This window comes from Mustela nigripes, chromosome 6 (genome assembly GCF_022355385.1).
Source record: "Mustela nigripes isolate SB6536 chromosome 6, MUSNIG.SB6536, whole genome shotgun sequence".
NCBI classification, from domain to species: Eukaryota; Metazoa; Chordata; class Mammalia; order Carnivora; family Mustelidae; genus Mustela; species Mustela nigripes.
In genome coordinates this window covers 54,509,625-54,525,292 of record NC_081562.1, presented here as the reverse complement: position 1 = coordinate 54,525,292, position 15,668 = coordinate 54,509,625, and the positions used below count along the sequence as shown (strand labels likewise).

The 15,668-nt window shown below is 41.7% G+C and overlaps 1 protein-coding gene across 3 annotated transcripts in view; it reads left to right on the top strand.

The window, feature by feature from the left end:
• The first annotated feature begins 11,285 nt into the window (after positions 1–11,285).
• STYK1 (serine/threonine/tyrosine kinase 1) overlaps positions 11,286–15,668 on the top strand; it is a 39,744-nt gene continuing 35,361 nt past the window's right edge. For 2 of the 3 annotated variants that reach the window (XM_059404745.1, XM_059404742.1), the window contains exon 1: positions 11,286–11,396. The gene's annotated coding sequence lies outside the window, so the exon portion shown is untranslated. Of the gene's footprint in view, positions 11,397–14,599; positions 14,653–15,668 lie in introns of those variants that run through there. The other variant, XM_059404743.1, reaches the window with a different exon arrangement.

The following is a 15,668-nucleotide window of genomic DNA, read 5'->3' as shown; positions in this document are numbered from 1 at the left end:
TGTGTGTGTGAATTTTTTGTTTTTTATTTTTTAAGATTTAATTTATTAGAGATTGAGAGAATGAGTGGGAGGAGGGCTAGAGGGAGAAGCAGACTCCCTGTGAGCCCCACCCGGAACTTGATCCCAGGAACTCAGGATCATGAACTGAGATGAAGGCAGATGCTTAACCCATCAAGCCACTTAGGTGCCCTGAATCCGGTTGTTAGTTGGTGGTTAGAGCGAAGTCATTTCAGAATTATCCTCAGCCTTCCCTCCACTCTAATACACCGCTGTCCTTTGTGCGTTACTCTGCCTCTGGTCACACCTAGGGCTGGGACCGGAGAACTTTATTTCACTGGTTTAGATTCGTAATCTATATCTGTATATAATTACAGGGCAAAGGTTCGTGGAGGCAACAGCCAATGTAGGTTCCAGGTGTGTGGGAACAGCCTTGCACCGTGAGTGTTAACTCAGTTAAGTGAGAGGCTGAATGTGGATGGCATACTCTGCCCTCCGCTCACTTTGTGTCGGCTTAGAATAGTTTAAGTTGTTAATACTAGAGCTTTTGACAAGCATAGTTTGAGATAACCCTGAAGCTGTTCAAAGTAAAATAGACTAGTAATGGTTAAGAATTGACTGAAGTCATACTCTTTACAGAGCTGAACTTTCCAGGTCTTTCCCTACCTGTATCTCTGCTTCGCCCTCTCCCCTCTCTTCATAGACATTCAGTTACTGCTGGTGCTGTGTGCAGTTAATCATTTCCATCTCCCAGATAAGCAGCAATCGGTAGACATCAAGATAGTGGTTGTTAATCATCCCAGTGCCATCTTCCCTTACAGATACCAGGGCAGTTGAAAGAGAAAACCCAGGAAGAATTTTCCAGTGCCTTTGATTTGCATTTCCTTTCTCAATCTCACTCCTCACAACCCCCGTTTGTATATTTCTAACTTGGAGGGTGCAGGGGGCTTGTGTTTTTCTCCTGCCACCCCTCTCAGGAATAAATTCCCTGAAGTTAATAAGCGGAAAACTCCACCGTGCAGTTTTTCTCATGATACTTTGCTAATGATTCCATGTAAATTTATTTAAAATTTAGATAGCATTGGGCACCTGGGTGGCTTAGTGGTTAAAGCCTCTGCCTTCAGCTCAGGTCATGATCTCAGGGTCCTGGGATCGAGTCCCGCATCGGGCTCTCTGCTCAGCAGGGAGCCTGCTTCCTCCTCTCTCTCTCTGCCTGCCTCTCTGCCTACTTGTGATTTGTCTGTCAAATTAAAAAATAAAAAAATAAAATAAAATTTAGATAGCATCACTACCATTGAGAGCAGTCCTCTCCCTGTTCTTTGAATCATCCATTCTAATAAATCAATTTGAATAAATTTTTTAAAGTGAGCATGCACCTCGATACATCTATATTTTTTTATATAGACCCCATGTATGTATGTATATATGAGTATACACGCATAGCATATGTTATAAAAAATAAAGATGAAAGATGAAATACTGGGCAAAAAGTTTGTATTAATGTACCAAACGTCTTAACTAAAATATTTTAATAATAGTATGGTGATTTAAAATGTTTCAGTATTTGTAAAGGTATTGGCTTATTCTATTTCTTTGTTCAGTGTAACTTGATAGTTGGTTTCCATGGCTCTAAAAGCTGAAAAGAATATATGGGCTCGAATGGAAGAGAAGTATTTTGCTGCTGTCATATATAGTTTTTACTGCATCCACCAATTATTGAAATGTTTTTGTTGAAATTTGCATTGAAAATTTCCATTTACCTGGTATCAAAATACTTTATGTAAACCAGTTAGAAATCGTTATATACCAATAACTTTCAAAATAAATGGAAACTAGATAAAGAGGTTAGTAAATTCTTTTAAGTTTTATAGTATGTAAATGTGAGAGAATTCATAGATGGGCAGTACTTCACTTCAGGAACAAAAGACGAATAGGAACATTTCCAGAAACCTATTTTGAAAACCCACAGCAAAGGTTATTTAAAAAAAAAAATCCATTTTTGCTCACTGTGGACACTTTTACTCATTGTAAAGAAAATCACTTTTGCTTTGAAGATGTTATTTTTTTTTTTTAAACTATCTGCTAGGGGGCACCTGCCAGTCACGGATCACAGAAAAGATAGCAAATCTAGGAGACCCGCCTTTATAGAAAAGGAAAATGGATAACATTTTAAATGTGACAATTCTCTTAAGTACTTTGATGGTTGTTAAAACAGTAAGCATCTGAATAGGACAATTTTTTCCCTTTATTTTCCTTTATTTTTTCTTAACTTGTAATTTTTGTGAGTAGAGTTGACATACAATGTCACATCAGTGTTGGGCGTACAACATAGTGATTCGACTTCTTTGTGCTATGCTCACTCTAGGACAAATGGTTTTCAGGATTACTCCCCTTTGCTTTCTAAGTATTGCTATGTTTATACTACTTAATGGTTTTGGTGCTACAGGATAAACCACAGTGATATCATCATAGTTTGTATTATGTTAAACCTACGTGAACAAATACATCTTGCAAATGACCAACTCCTTTTTTGCATGTGATTGCCATTCTTTTCCCCAGGAACCCCATCTTCCATTTGTGATATGTGGACCCCCTGACAGAGTGTACCATTGTCACTTTTATATGAAAACAGTGAATTTTAATGAAAGTTCATTTTTACACATTTCAAGGGAAAAGTACAAGCATATCTTTGTACTTTTCTCTTGTTTATATAACTCTCACTCAAGTAACCTCAGTACCAAGCATTGTACATATATTATCTTCTACCTTTACTGTAAGACGTACTACTTTGCTTTTACTGACCAAAAACCAGTGGCTCTGAAAAATTAGGATGCCTGCATTTGTCAAGAGTAATTAATATGAGCTGCTGTAACAACCAATCTTAAATTTCAGTCACTTAATATATATATATATTTTTTTTCTTGCAGGCATATTGTGTTAGGTGGCTCTACTGGGCAGGTTTCCTCCCAGGAGCTACTTAAGAATAGTCTCCTTCCAGGCTGTGGCTCTGTCCTCTTTAATATGTGGTTCCAGCATTTCTTGCTGTTATCCAGCCAGAAGATGGAGCAATGAGACAGAGTCTGCTTCAGACCATGTGGGACATATCACTACTGCTCTTTCCATGGGCAAGAGCTAGTTACATGGCTGTACCTAGGTGTAAGGTGGCTGAGCAAGCCCTTAATAGCACCTGGAGAGAAGACATAGGTTAAATGAACAGAACCCACCACAGTCTGCCATGATTCCAAAGCATGAAGTGTTAAGAGATAAATCTGGTCTTCAATCATGGTCTGATTGGCTATAGGATCTGTGTTTTTCTCTTATGCCCCATTACAGTACAAGGCAAAGGAAAGACCTACAAAAAGACTAATTGGTTCTTCATGCTGCACATGGTGGGTGCATAGTCACGATGAAAACAGGTCCTCAGCTTTGCTCTCTCATAAACTTTCTATTTGTTAGCTCACCAAGGATTGTTTAGTGCTAGGTTTACCAAACAGGATTTGTTAGAAATGACATCTTAATAACCTAAACTTAAAAACTTTCCTGGGTTTATTGATAATTTTTCTCCTCCCTATTCTAGGGTGAATTACAGTGGTATAGGACACAAAAAGATCAAACGAGTGATAAATTGACAAGAGAATGGGGGAAAGGGCAAATAAAGCTGGAGTCAAAACAGAGGCAGAGTTCAGTCTGATAGCCAGGAAATCCTCTACAGAGCAGAGTGGGCAATGAATCTGGCTCTAAGATAGGTAGAAATATGGTTCTAGGATGCAAACATAAATAGCTATGAGGTGCACTACATCTATGAGAAGAATTAAATCGTCTGCTTCAAAAATATGTACAACCACAATACATATGTAAACCAGAAGAAAATATAACCCAACTCATGGACCATTGATTCATCCATTCATCATTTCATGAATACCTACTGAGTGACTGTTATGTGTCAGATGCTGTTTCAGCTCTGGTGTTACATCTGTGAATAAATCAAAATTCTGTGCCTATAGTTAGGGAAGAGAGATGATAAATAAATAACTTTTTAGTGTGTTACGGGCTGACAAGTCCTAAGGGGAAATTCAGTAAGGGTGATAGATGAACCAAGCAGGAGTGGAGGAGAACTTGGAGGAGAACCAAGCTTCACTGACCAGATGACATGGGAACAAAGAACCAAAGGGGTGGGTTTGGTGCTTAGCTGTGCTAAAATCTGGAATGTTCCAGAAGCACTAAGTGGCAAGGGCACTGGTCTGGAAACATCTTTAGAGCTTTTGAAAGACATTAGGAAGCCAGGGAGGTGAAGTCAGAGAGATACTGTAGTACTGTGATATTTCCGTGCAGTAACAATGACCGTACAACATGTTCACATCATCTGATCAAGGCATATATTCCCCTAGGCTATGTTGAACGCACTTGACAGATTTTGCTCTTTGGTTTTCTTTTTCTATGCTTTATTCAGACCACTGCATTATTATTATAACAAAAATGAGTTCTTAATAAGATTTGGATTTCCTATTCCTATCTGCAGTGCATTTCTTATTTTATTTTATTTATTTGACACAGAGAGAGAGAGAGATCACAAGTAGGCAGAGAAGCAGGCAGAGAGAGAGAGAGGGAAGCAGGCTCCCCGCTGAGCCGAGAGCCTGATGGATCTCTTTCTTCTATATAAATTGTGGTCTGCGCTCTTGGGGAGAATATAGCCTAATAGAAGAAACAGATCCTAGGACCCTGAGATCACGACCTGAGCTGAAGGCAGAGGTTTTAACCCACTGAGCCACCCATGTGCCCCTGCAGTGCATTTCTTTTTTTTTTTTTTTTTAAGATTTTATTTATTTGACAGACAGAGATCACAAGTAGGCAGAGAGACAGGCAGAGATAGAGAAGGAAGCAGGCTCCCTGCCGAGCAAAGAGCCTGATGTGGGGTTCGATCCCAGAACTCTGGGATCATGACCTGAGCCGAAGGCAGAGGCTTTAACCCACTGAGCCACCCAGGTGCCCCTGCAGTGCATTTCTTAATCATGTCTTAGAGACTGTAGTTATTTATAAATATTTTAAGGTTGATTTTTACTAATAGTGTTCAGATGTTTGAGTACAAACATGTATTTAATAAAGCATTTATCTTGGAAAGAGAAGATCTTGGTTCAAGTCCTGACCCTGAAGCATACTTTCTGTAATCACAGATAAGCCACAATCACTGAGTCTCAATTACCCTGCAGTACAATAAAGAAACACATGTTCTTCACAATATCTGTCTTCTCTGCCTCATAAAGCTGTTCTAGGTAGGGATCAAAAAAATGATCAGTCTGGAAGTATGTTGAGACTTCAGTTTAAGACCATTGCTTTCTCTGATCCATTTCCCATATTTGATAACCTTGTGCCAGATATTTCACTAGGGTCTAGCTACAGTGATAAATTGTGGTCTGTGCTCTCGGGGAGAATATAGCCTAATAGAAGAAACAAGACAAACTTCTACCAGGGAGAACCACTCTGGGTGCTGAGAAGTTGGAGAAGGGCAGACAGTCTATGTGGGAGGGAATTCAAAGTGAAGGTCAGAGACACTTCTTAGAAGTGAGCGGAACCCTAAAGAACGGGGAGGAATTGTTAGGAACATTAGGAGAGAAAGGGCATTGCAGGTATGTGGAACTGAACATACAAATGCTTGTAGAGTCAGAGGACTTAGTACTTATCGTTTACCTTTTCTTATTGTAGGGAATATGTATGGATGTATGACTGGAAGATATTGAAACATGGAAAGAGAAAGGCATTTATGGACATCATTAAAAGATTTAATTAATTAAATCATTAAAAGATTTAATTCTGTAATAGTTTAAAGATTCCAGATGGGAGGAGGTGTTCTGTGGCAAGACTTGCTTCTTGGAGATATTATTCTGGTGGCAATATAAAAGATGAGTGGATGGTTAGACTGAGAGATGGGGACCAGTTAGAAGACTTACAGAGATTCAGGCAAAAGAAGAGGGGATAAACTAGACAACAGAAAAGGGGAAGGATGGATGCTAGAATTGTATAAGGTAGAACTTTCTTTGATGCCGTTTGATGGGGTGGAACGGAGTGAAAAGAGTGATAAGCCATGCAGCATTTCTTTTTTTTTTTTTTTTTTAAAGATTTTATTTATTTGTCAGAGAGAGAGTGAGAGCGAGCACAGGCAGACAGAGTGGAAGGCAGAGGCAGAGGGAGAAGCAGGCTCCCTGCGGAGCAAGGAGCCCGATGTGGGACTCGATCCCAGGATGCTGGTATCATGACCTGAGCCGAAGGCAGCTGCTTAACCAACTGAGCCACCCAGGTGTCCCCATGCAGCATTTCTTCAATGTACTGATAAGCCTCAAAAGCTGCAAAAAAAAAAAAAAAAAAAAAAAAAAAAAAAGACTTGAAGCATATCTCCCCCTTAGGGAGACAGGGGAAAATCATATCCAGATAGTGTTTGCACCTAATTAGTATCAACCTTTAAGAATTATTTAATGGTATGTACTAAAATCCTGTTCCTTTGGGTGGCTCTGCCTTAGGCTCAGGTCATGATCCCAGGGTCTTGGGATCAAGTCCCACTCCTGTCAGGTTCCCTGCTCTGCAGGGAGCCTGCTTCTCCCTCTTCCTCTGCCCCTCCCTGCTGCTTGTACACACTCTCTCTCTACCTCTCTGTCTCAAATAAATAAAATCTAAAAAAACAAAACAAAACAAAAAAACAACCAGAGATAAAATCCTGTTCTTTTACTGTTATCAATGAGGGACATAGAAAAGAAAATTAAGTAGGTTATACACCCATTATGAACTCACAACCCAAAGATCAAGAGTTGCACATTCTACCAACTGAGCTAGCCTGGTCCCTCAGGAGATATGTAGAAATTTTTTAATAGGTTTTTTTTTTTTTTTAATCAACTTGTAGTTGAACATGTCTCAATAATATAGTCAGAAAACTGTAAGTCAGAAGTTGATTCAGGATTATCTTTAATGTTTTGCCTGAAGGGGACTGAAATAAACAAGATGAAATTAAAAAGATATAAATGTAACCCATCATAGATTGCACAGAGGTTAATAATAATCTAGATTGTTATTATCAGTAGTATCAGATAATAATATGGCCATTAATATTTATATAGTGCTTTTGATTTTTGAATACTTTCAAGTGTATTTTCTTACATGAACTACTCAACAACTTGATGAGATCAACATTTTTCACCTCCATTTTACGAATAAATAAATTGGGGGTTTGGTGAAGCTAAGTCACATTTTTTATTTAGTATGAGGAATAATGTTCTGGTAGTCAGAGCTTCCATAGATGGAATGAGGGGCCCAGTAGCAGCTCCTCATACTAAGGAAGTTTAGACAGAACTGGTCAGTTCCTGCCAGACAGGGCGTCCTGTGAGAAAGACATCAGTGGGCAAGAATTTGGGGCAGAGGAGTTTTTTGTGTTTAAGGGTTAGGGAATCATTGGATGCAAAACTTGACAAAAACTTGGAGCTAACTTTACTCCATCCTCTTCATTTCCTGAGTGAGAGGACTGACACCCAGAAAAGTCAACCTGTCCAAGTTGGCACAAGCCGTGGAAACTCTCTGTAGGTCACTGATCTCTAAGCTACACTCAATGATTCTATGAGAATCTTGGGAATCTCACAAGGGAAGGAAGGGAAGAAAGAAATGAGTGGAGCATATGGTTGGCATAAAGCCTCAAACCATCACATTTTCCCCCATGGGGATTATGAATATTCTTTCCCAGAACAAAAGTAGTTGGCAAGTAAGAGAGTTCTTTTGTGGTCAGCAACCCTTAACTGATCTTTCACTATATGCAGGACTATAAAGAGGTATGAGATATGGGCCTTATGCTAAAATCTCATCCAAGCAAGTTGTGGTAGGCAGAGTAATACCCCCCACCCCAGAGAGTTCATAATCTAATCCTCGAGAGTTGTGATTATGTTATCTTACACAACAGAAGGGACTCTACAGCTGTGACTAAGATTATAGACTTTTTTTTTTTAAAGATTTTATTTATTTATTTGACAGAGATCACAAGTAGGCAGAGAGGCAGGCAGAGAGAGAGAGAGAGAGAGAGAGGGAGAGAGAGGGAAGCAGGCTTCTTGCGGAGCAGAGAGCCCGATGTGGGGCTCGATCCCAGGACCATGAGATCATGACCCGAGCCAAAGGCAGCAGCCCAAACCACTGAGCCACCCAGGCGCCCCGATTATAGACTTTTTAGATGGGAAATTATCCTGTGGGCCCAATCTAAACATCACAGGAGTCCCTACAAGTACAGAACTTTCCAAGCTGTGGTCAGAGACAGAGAGATAATGACAGAATAGGGGTCAGAGAAACACACATGTGATGTAGGACGGACTAGACTGGCCACTGCTGGCTCAGCTGAGAAATGTGGGAGGTCTAGAAGCTGGGAAAGCCAAGGAAACAAGATTTTCTCTAAGAGTCTCCAGAAAGGAACACAGCCCTGCCAATACCTTGGTTTTAGCCTCGAGGGATAAGCGCTGGACTTCTTACCTAGAAAACTGTAAAATAATAATTTTGTATTGTTTTAGCCACTGGATTTGTGGTAATTTCTTACTTCAGCAACAGGAGAAGAAGCAATGTATGCATGCAAAGTTAAATACACATAATCCACATTCCCTAGGACATAGCTACCTAGGTTAAATGTGAGGCCAGACTGATAGGGCTAGCCCATGTTCTTTTGTCTTTGTCTTTAGTGAGTTGCAAGACCTCAGTATTATTTCTAAAAAGCAGGTTATCGGCTGGCCCTGGGAGCCCTCAGGGCAGTGGAATACCTCATAAATTTTTGCCAATCAAATCCCAGCTCCAGCATGGAGTCTCCTAGTTTCCTTCTCTGCCTTTGATTCACCCTGCTGATGTCTACTGTTCTCTTGAGGCCTGAGGTGCCAGGCATTGGGACTGGGGCTCTATGGCTGACTCCATTTACAACCCCCCACCAGGATTGCTCTGTTTCCCTGCGTTAGCCTTCCAGGTCTCCTTCAGCTTCCTGCCGCCCTCCTGTGGTGAAGCTGGGCTGCCTTTTCAGACCAAGTCTGAAATCTGCCTGCCTCACGTCTATGTTAAATGCCTTTGAAACAGTTCCAAAGCAATGCTACCCAAGGTCTAATGCCGTCTGTCGATGCTTTGTGCAGTAACTCTACCGCTTACTGTTCCAGTCTCCTTCAGCTGTAAGTCCCGCCTCGAGTCTCTTTTCTCCTTGTAATGAATGATTTCCTGGGGGTTTCTCCATGCCTCCTATAAATAGATTTCAGGAGTATCCACCGCACCAGATTGCAAGTGGGGATCCCTCACAATTGCAGGAATCGTACAAGAGAGAATGTGCTAAGTAATACGAAAATGGATGGCTGTTGCAGGAGTTCTGAGGAGAGCAGAATCTAGCATAGTCTGGTCTGGAGTAAACTGCAGGATGGAGAGGTCCCCGTGGGTATTCAGGGTGAATTCCTACCGTTCAACACTTCACTTGAGCCGCGCAGATAATGAGCACTGAAACCAACAATTATGAAGTAATTGCGATGCAGAAATAACCAGCTGGCAGGAATGGCTGGAGGGGAGCATAGCTGAAAATGAGTCAGAGGGCCAGACATTTGAGAAAGAGGCAATAATTGAAATTATAAGGGTATGAATACTTGGAGAGTACAAAAAAAAATAACAGATATCTAGACACTTTATTTATTCATGAGTATAAGCGTGGGACCTCTTGTTTATACCTTAACTAGCACTGTATCTAAAATGTACTTAGGTGTTTCTGTGTCTCAGCGTCACTATTTCCAGAATTTTCTCTATTTCAGAAAGTTAAAAAATTTCCATCTTTTGTTTGAACTGCTCAATAAAATTGGAGAGTAAATTCTGACCTCTTTCACTTGGTTGTATTTTGCTTTTAAAAAAATCCCTATGTATGGGGCACCTGGGTGGCTCAGTGGGTTAAAGCCTCTGCCTTCGGCTCAGGTCATGATCCCAGGGTCCTGGGACTGAGCCCCACATCGGGTTCTCTGCTCAACAGGGAGCCTGCTTCCTCCTCTCTCTTTCTCTGCCTGCCTCTCAGCCTACTTGTGATCTCTGTCTGTCAAATAAATAAATAAAATCTTTAAAAAAAAAATCCCTATGTCCTAGAGGGGCACTGTAATGGTTCCTTCACAGTAATGGGATTTTTAAATAAAATTTTGTAAATTAGAATGGGGATGTAGCAGTCTAGTAGGGTGCTGCATAAATTAAAAATATGAGCCATCTGCAGCCTCTGCCTCAGGAGATTCCGATGCTTGGGAAAGCAGAATCGGAGACTGCATAATATCTAATAGTCATAATAATAATGGCAATAATAATATTGCTCAGATCAGTTAAATAGGCTTTTTAAAATCAATCATGACCTAAAGGATGGGAAGAACAGTTGGCTGATGAGATTCCATCCTTTTTATCTAAAGAAAATTAATGTAATATTCATACACCATAAAGTTACACATTAACCATTTTAAATGTACAGTTCAGTGACCTTGAGTACAGTTCATCCGATTTTAAAAGAGCTCTGAAGGAAGAAAAATTTCCATAGAGAAGCTTCTAGCTCCACATTACATTGCACATGAAGTCTTTCTGTTTTAAATAGGTGTTTCTTTCTGTTTGGTATGCTATCAGTGCTGAGCAAACTGGTCACCTATTTAAGGTATCTGTGACCAGCATTTCTTTGAGAGAACTTGTATTAAGTGTTGGGTATCTGCTTTGGAATTCTTTCAGTCATGTATTTTCTGTGGTGTTTCCTCTGATTGTAAATTCCATGTGAGCAGGTTATATGGCTACTTTCGTTGATGCTATATCCCTAGAGGAGAGCCCAGAATGTATTTAGGAAGTATATGCTAATGACTGGTTACCTACTACTGATACTTTTATTTCCAATATTCCTTAGCGATTCCCCAGCAAAGGCTTGAGGTTGCCCGTATTTCAGGAGAGGACTCATAGAGCTAAATCCTGATCAACTAGGGACCTTTCAGAGCACCCATGAAGGCTGCTGCTACAAGGTCGGACATGAGGTGGCGCTGTTGCGCTTTATAATGACTTCCTCTTCTCCGCCAGGACTGACGTCTCCTTTATACCTGACCAGGCGGCAATCACTAAAGGAGGAACTCAGTAAGTAGATCAGTAACAAGTGCAGCTTTCACAGTTTCAGCAGAGGTTTCCTGCTGGCTAGTGTGTGGTGAGTCCCGGAAACCTCAGTGCCCACAGACTTCCCTTTGTGGGGAGCCCGCCCAGACTCCATCCTTTGCTGGCAGCCACGCCCCACCAGTGGGAAGGAGGGACTGAAAAGCATTTCCTTGAGGCTGGCACACCTTGTCGTTCCCAAATTGTTCATTTTTTTTTCTCCCTCTGGCTGGGCCAGTTGCATCTGAGAGCAGAGCGGCCGGAGAAGGGACACGGTAGTGGACGGGGATTGGGGGGCAGGAAGGGTGGGAGCTGGGTGCCAGTGATGCAGCAGGAGTGGACCTGGACACTTGGAAAGAAAAGAGGGAGGCCCAGAGTGGGACGGTTGTGAAGGGAAGTTCCAATTTTATGTGAACGAACAATAGTCATTATGTGAGTGAACATGTATTTCTTTGGAAGGAACATCTTGTGGGTTTTGACTTTTATGTATTTATGACTACACAGTATGATATACTCTTGGTGACCGAATTTCTCTAATTTGTCTTCCTTTTTCTGTGCCTCTTTTCCTTCTCCCTATCCGTCAACCCGGTCCCCATTTTGTCTCCTTTCCTCCCCTTTCATTTCGGTGACCGTGGACTCATTTTGTTAGGAATCCACCAGCCATGTGAGTTTCTCATACATTTCAGACCAAGCTTTCTTCCTGATAGTGAGAGCCATCAGCAGTTGTGGAAATAAAGCACTAGAGCTCTTGTAGGGTGCAGCACACACATACTGAAATGCACCTGGAGGTGTCCTTCACCTCACACTCCTCACCCCTGCAAGGGGCCAACCTGGTCTCTAGTGAGAGGAACAGGTGCCCCATGCCCTCAACCCGGGTTTGAGTTGTGTGCATCCAGTTATATATGGATTTTTAAAAATAAATTCAGAACAGCACTGTAAATGCATTTTCTCTTCCTTAGGATTTTAAAGTGTTTTCTCTAGCATACTTTATTATCAGAATACAGTATGTAATACATAGAATCTACAAAGTTAGTGTTGCTCGACTGTTTATGTTATTGGTAAGGCTTCCGGTCAACAGACTATTAGTAGTTAAGTTTTGGGGGAGTCAAAAGCTATATGCTTACTAGCTGCTGCTTGGAGGATCGGTGTCCCTAAACCCTGCATTGTTGAAGGGTCAACTGTGCAGGCAGACTTCAGAGATATTGCGGGTTTGGTCTCGGACCACTGATATAAAGTGAGTATTGTAATGGAGGGAGTCAAATGAAATGTTTGATTTCAGTGCAAACAAAAGTTATGTTTATACTGTACTGTAGTCCATTAAGTGTGCAATAGAATTATGTGTAAAATTTAAAAAAGTGCATCCTTTAGTTAGAATACTTTATTGCTCAGGCATCAGTTGGTTGAATTTTGCTTTCTTGTGCTGCAAAGACACTGTGTTTTTTATGGTCATTTAAAGTGCCAGGCTCTTGTTTTCCGCTCAGATCATGATCTCAGAGTCTTGAGAGAGAGCCCGGTTCCAGGCTCCATACTCAAGTGTGGAGTCTGCTTAAGGCTCTCTTTCCTGTACCCCTGCGTGGCTCAGTTGGTTAAGGGTCTGCCTTCAGCTCAGGTCATGATCTCAGAGTTGTAGGTCCCTCAGGTGGGAGCCTGCTTCTCCCTCTGCCCGCTGCTCCCCCTGCTTGTGATCTTTCTCTCTCCTGGACAATAAACAAAATTAAAAAAAAAATTATCAGAGGCATCTGGGTGGCTCAATCACTTGGAAACCTGCCTTTGGTTTGGTCATGATTCCCAGGTCCTAGGATCCAGTCCCACATCAGGCTCCCTATTCAGCCGGGAGCTTGCTTTCTCCCTCTCCTCCCCACCTGTGCTCTCTCTCACTATCTCTGTCACAATCTCTGTCTCTCTCTCTCTCTCTCTCTCAAATAAATAAATAAAATCTAAAAAAAATTATCATTATTTAAAAAAAAAAGACTTTCTTTCTCTAGGGGTGCCTGGGTGGCTCAGTGGGTCAAGCATCTGCCTTGGGCTCAGGTTGTGATCCTGGGGTCCTTGAATGGGGATCCAGCCCTTCCTCATGCTCCCTGCCAAGCAGGGAATCTGTTTATCCCTCTCTCTCTACCCCTTCCCACTGCTTGTGCTCTCTCACTGTATTAGTTTGCTGGGGCTGCTCTAACGAGGTACACAAGCTGAGTGGCTTGAGCAACAGAAATTTAGTGTCTCAAAGTTCTGGAGGCTAGAAGTCTGAAATCAAGCTGTTGGAAGGGTTGGTTCTTTCTGAGCACCAGGAGGGAAAGAGCTGTCCCAGGCCTTTTTCTTTGGCTTGTAGATGGCTGTTTTTTTGTTCGTATGGCTTCCCTCCTGCATATATGTTTTCAAATTTCCTTCCTTTTTTTTTTTTTTTTTTTTTAAAGATTTTATTTATTTATTTGACAGAGATCACAAGTAGGCAAAGAGGCAGGCGGGGAGTGAGAGAGAGAGAGGAGGAAGCAGGCTCCCTGCTGAGCAGAAAGCCCCATGCGGAGCTTGATTCCAGGATGCTGGGATCATGACCTGAGCGGAAGGCAGAGGCTTTAACCCACTGAGCCACCCAGGTGCCCCAAATTTCCTCCTTTTAACAGGATACTAGTTATCCTGGATTAGGGCCCCCTTGAATGACCTCCTTTTATCTCAATTACCTCTGCCAAGACTATTTTCAAATAACTTCACATTCTGTGGTACTGGAAGCTAGGACTTCAACATCTGAATTTTGGGGTGGCACATTTCAACTCATAATAGTACCTCCTTCTTGAATTATGTACGCATTCAAAGTTAGTTGAGCTCGTCTATTTCAGGTGTCTTCTGCAGAAACTTTGTTTCCACCTTTCCCAACCAGCTCCTGCAGGCATGTGCTTCAAACTCCTCTGGGGAGTTTTGTGATTCTGCAGCTCTGTTTTAAACTGAGCATGTTAGTTTCCTTTTGAAATTTTATTTTTTAAAGAAGAGAGAGAGAGAGAGAGAGAGAGAGAGAGAATGTGTGCTGAGCAGAGGGTGGGGTGAGGGGAAGGGCAGGGCAGAGGGAGAGGGAGAAGGAGAGAGAGAATTTTAAGCAGAAAGCCTGACACCAGGCTTGATCCTGCGACCCTGACATCGAGACCTGAGCCCCAAATCAAGAGTCAGACGCTTAACTGATGGAGCCACCCAGGCGCCCCAGGCAGGTTAGTTTCCTATTGTTGCTGTAATGAATCAGCACACATTTGTTGGTTTCAACCAACCCAGATTTTTATCTTACAGTTCTGGAAGTCAGAAGTCTCAAGTGGGTAGACAGGCCTGCATTCCTTCTGGAGGCTCAGGGCAGAGGCCTTTTCCTTGCCTTTTTTCAGCTTCTAAAGACTGCTTACATTGCTTGGCTTGTGATGCTTCCACCTACAAAGCCATTTCAAGTCATTCTCACATTCCCTATGCCGGCAGTGACACCTGTGCCTTTTTCTTCCACATTCAGGGTCTTTGTGGTGACATCAGAGTCACTGGATAACCCAGAATAAGGGTTTCAAGGTCAGTTGCCTAATTCTGTCTGCAATCTCTATTCCCTTTTGCTATTTTGACACTCTTAAAAAACTAACATATTCATAGTTCTGGAGAATTGGACATAGATGTCTTTGATGGTTACCTGCCAGCCACACTGAGCTTTCAATGACTGGGTTCCCTTTATTGGGTTTATTGTCCTATTTTCACTCTGGGGGATCAATGTTTTGCTTGCTATGTGTAGCAGAGAACTACATATCCTTGTTATAGAGACAACCAGCATCCTGCCTAATGATAGAACTAAAGATGTGTTCCCATTGAGCAGAGAGCTGGGCACCCTGATACTTCCTATCTAACACTGTCAGAAACCACTTCCCAGCCCTACTGTAATTTTAGCATTACAATTAAATTCTTTATACCCAATTTATTTGTGTAGGTTATTTTTCTCTAAATATTTTTCTTTTGGATCCAATGCTATTTTTATTTTTTAATTTGCCAAAGATTTAAATATTTAAATATTTTAAAGATTTAAAATTTGTTAAAGATTAAAGATAAAAGATTTATTTATTTATTTTAGAGAGACAGAGTGAGAAGGTAGTGCTAAGGGAGAGAGAGAATCCAGGTGCACTCTTTCCCAAGTGGGCTGCCTGATGAGGGGCTTGATCCCACAACCTTGGGATCATGACCTGAGCTGAAATCAAGAGTCGGACTCTTTTTTTTTTTTTTTTTTTTAAGAATTTATTTATTTATTTGACAGACAGAGATCACAAGTAGGCAGAGAGGCAGGCAGAGAGAGGGGCCGGGGGAAGCAGGCTCCCTGTCTAGCAGAAAGCCTGATGCAGGGCTCAATCCCAGGACTCTGGGATCATGACCCTGGCCGAAGCCAGAGGCTCAACCCACTGAGCCACCCGGGCGCCCCAGGAGTTGGACTCTTAACTGACTGATCTATCCCGGCGCACCCCCCCCCCCCCAGTGTTATAGGTGAAGTTAGCAACTTTTTTTTATTAAACAAACATATGAATTTTGTTATGTGTTATATGCTGGTC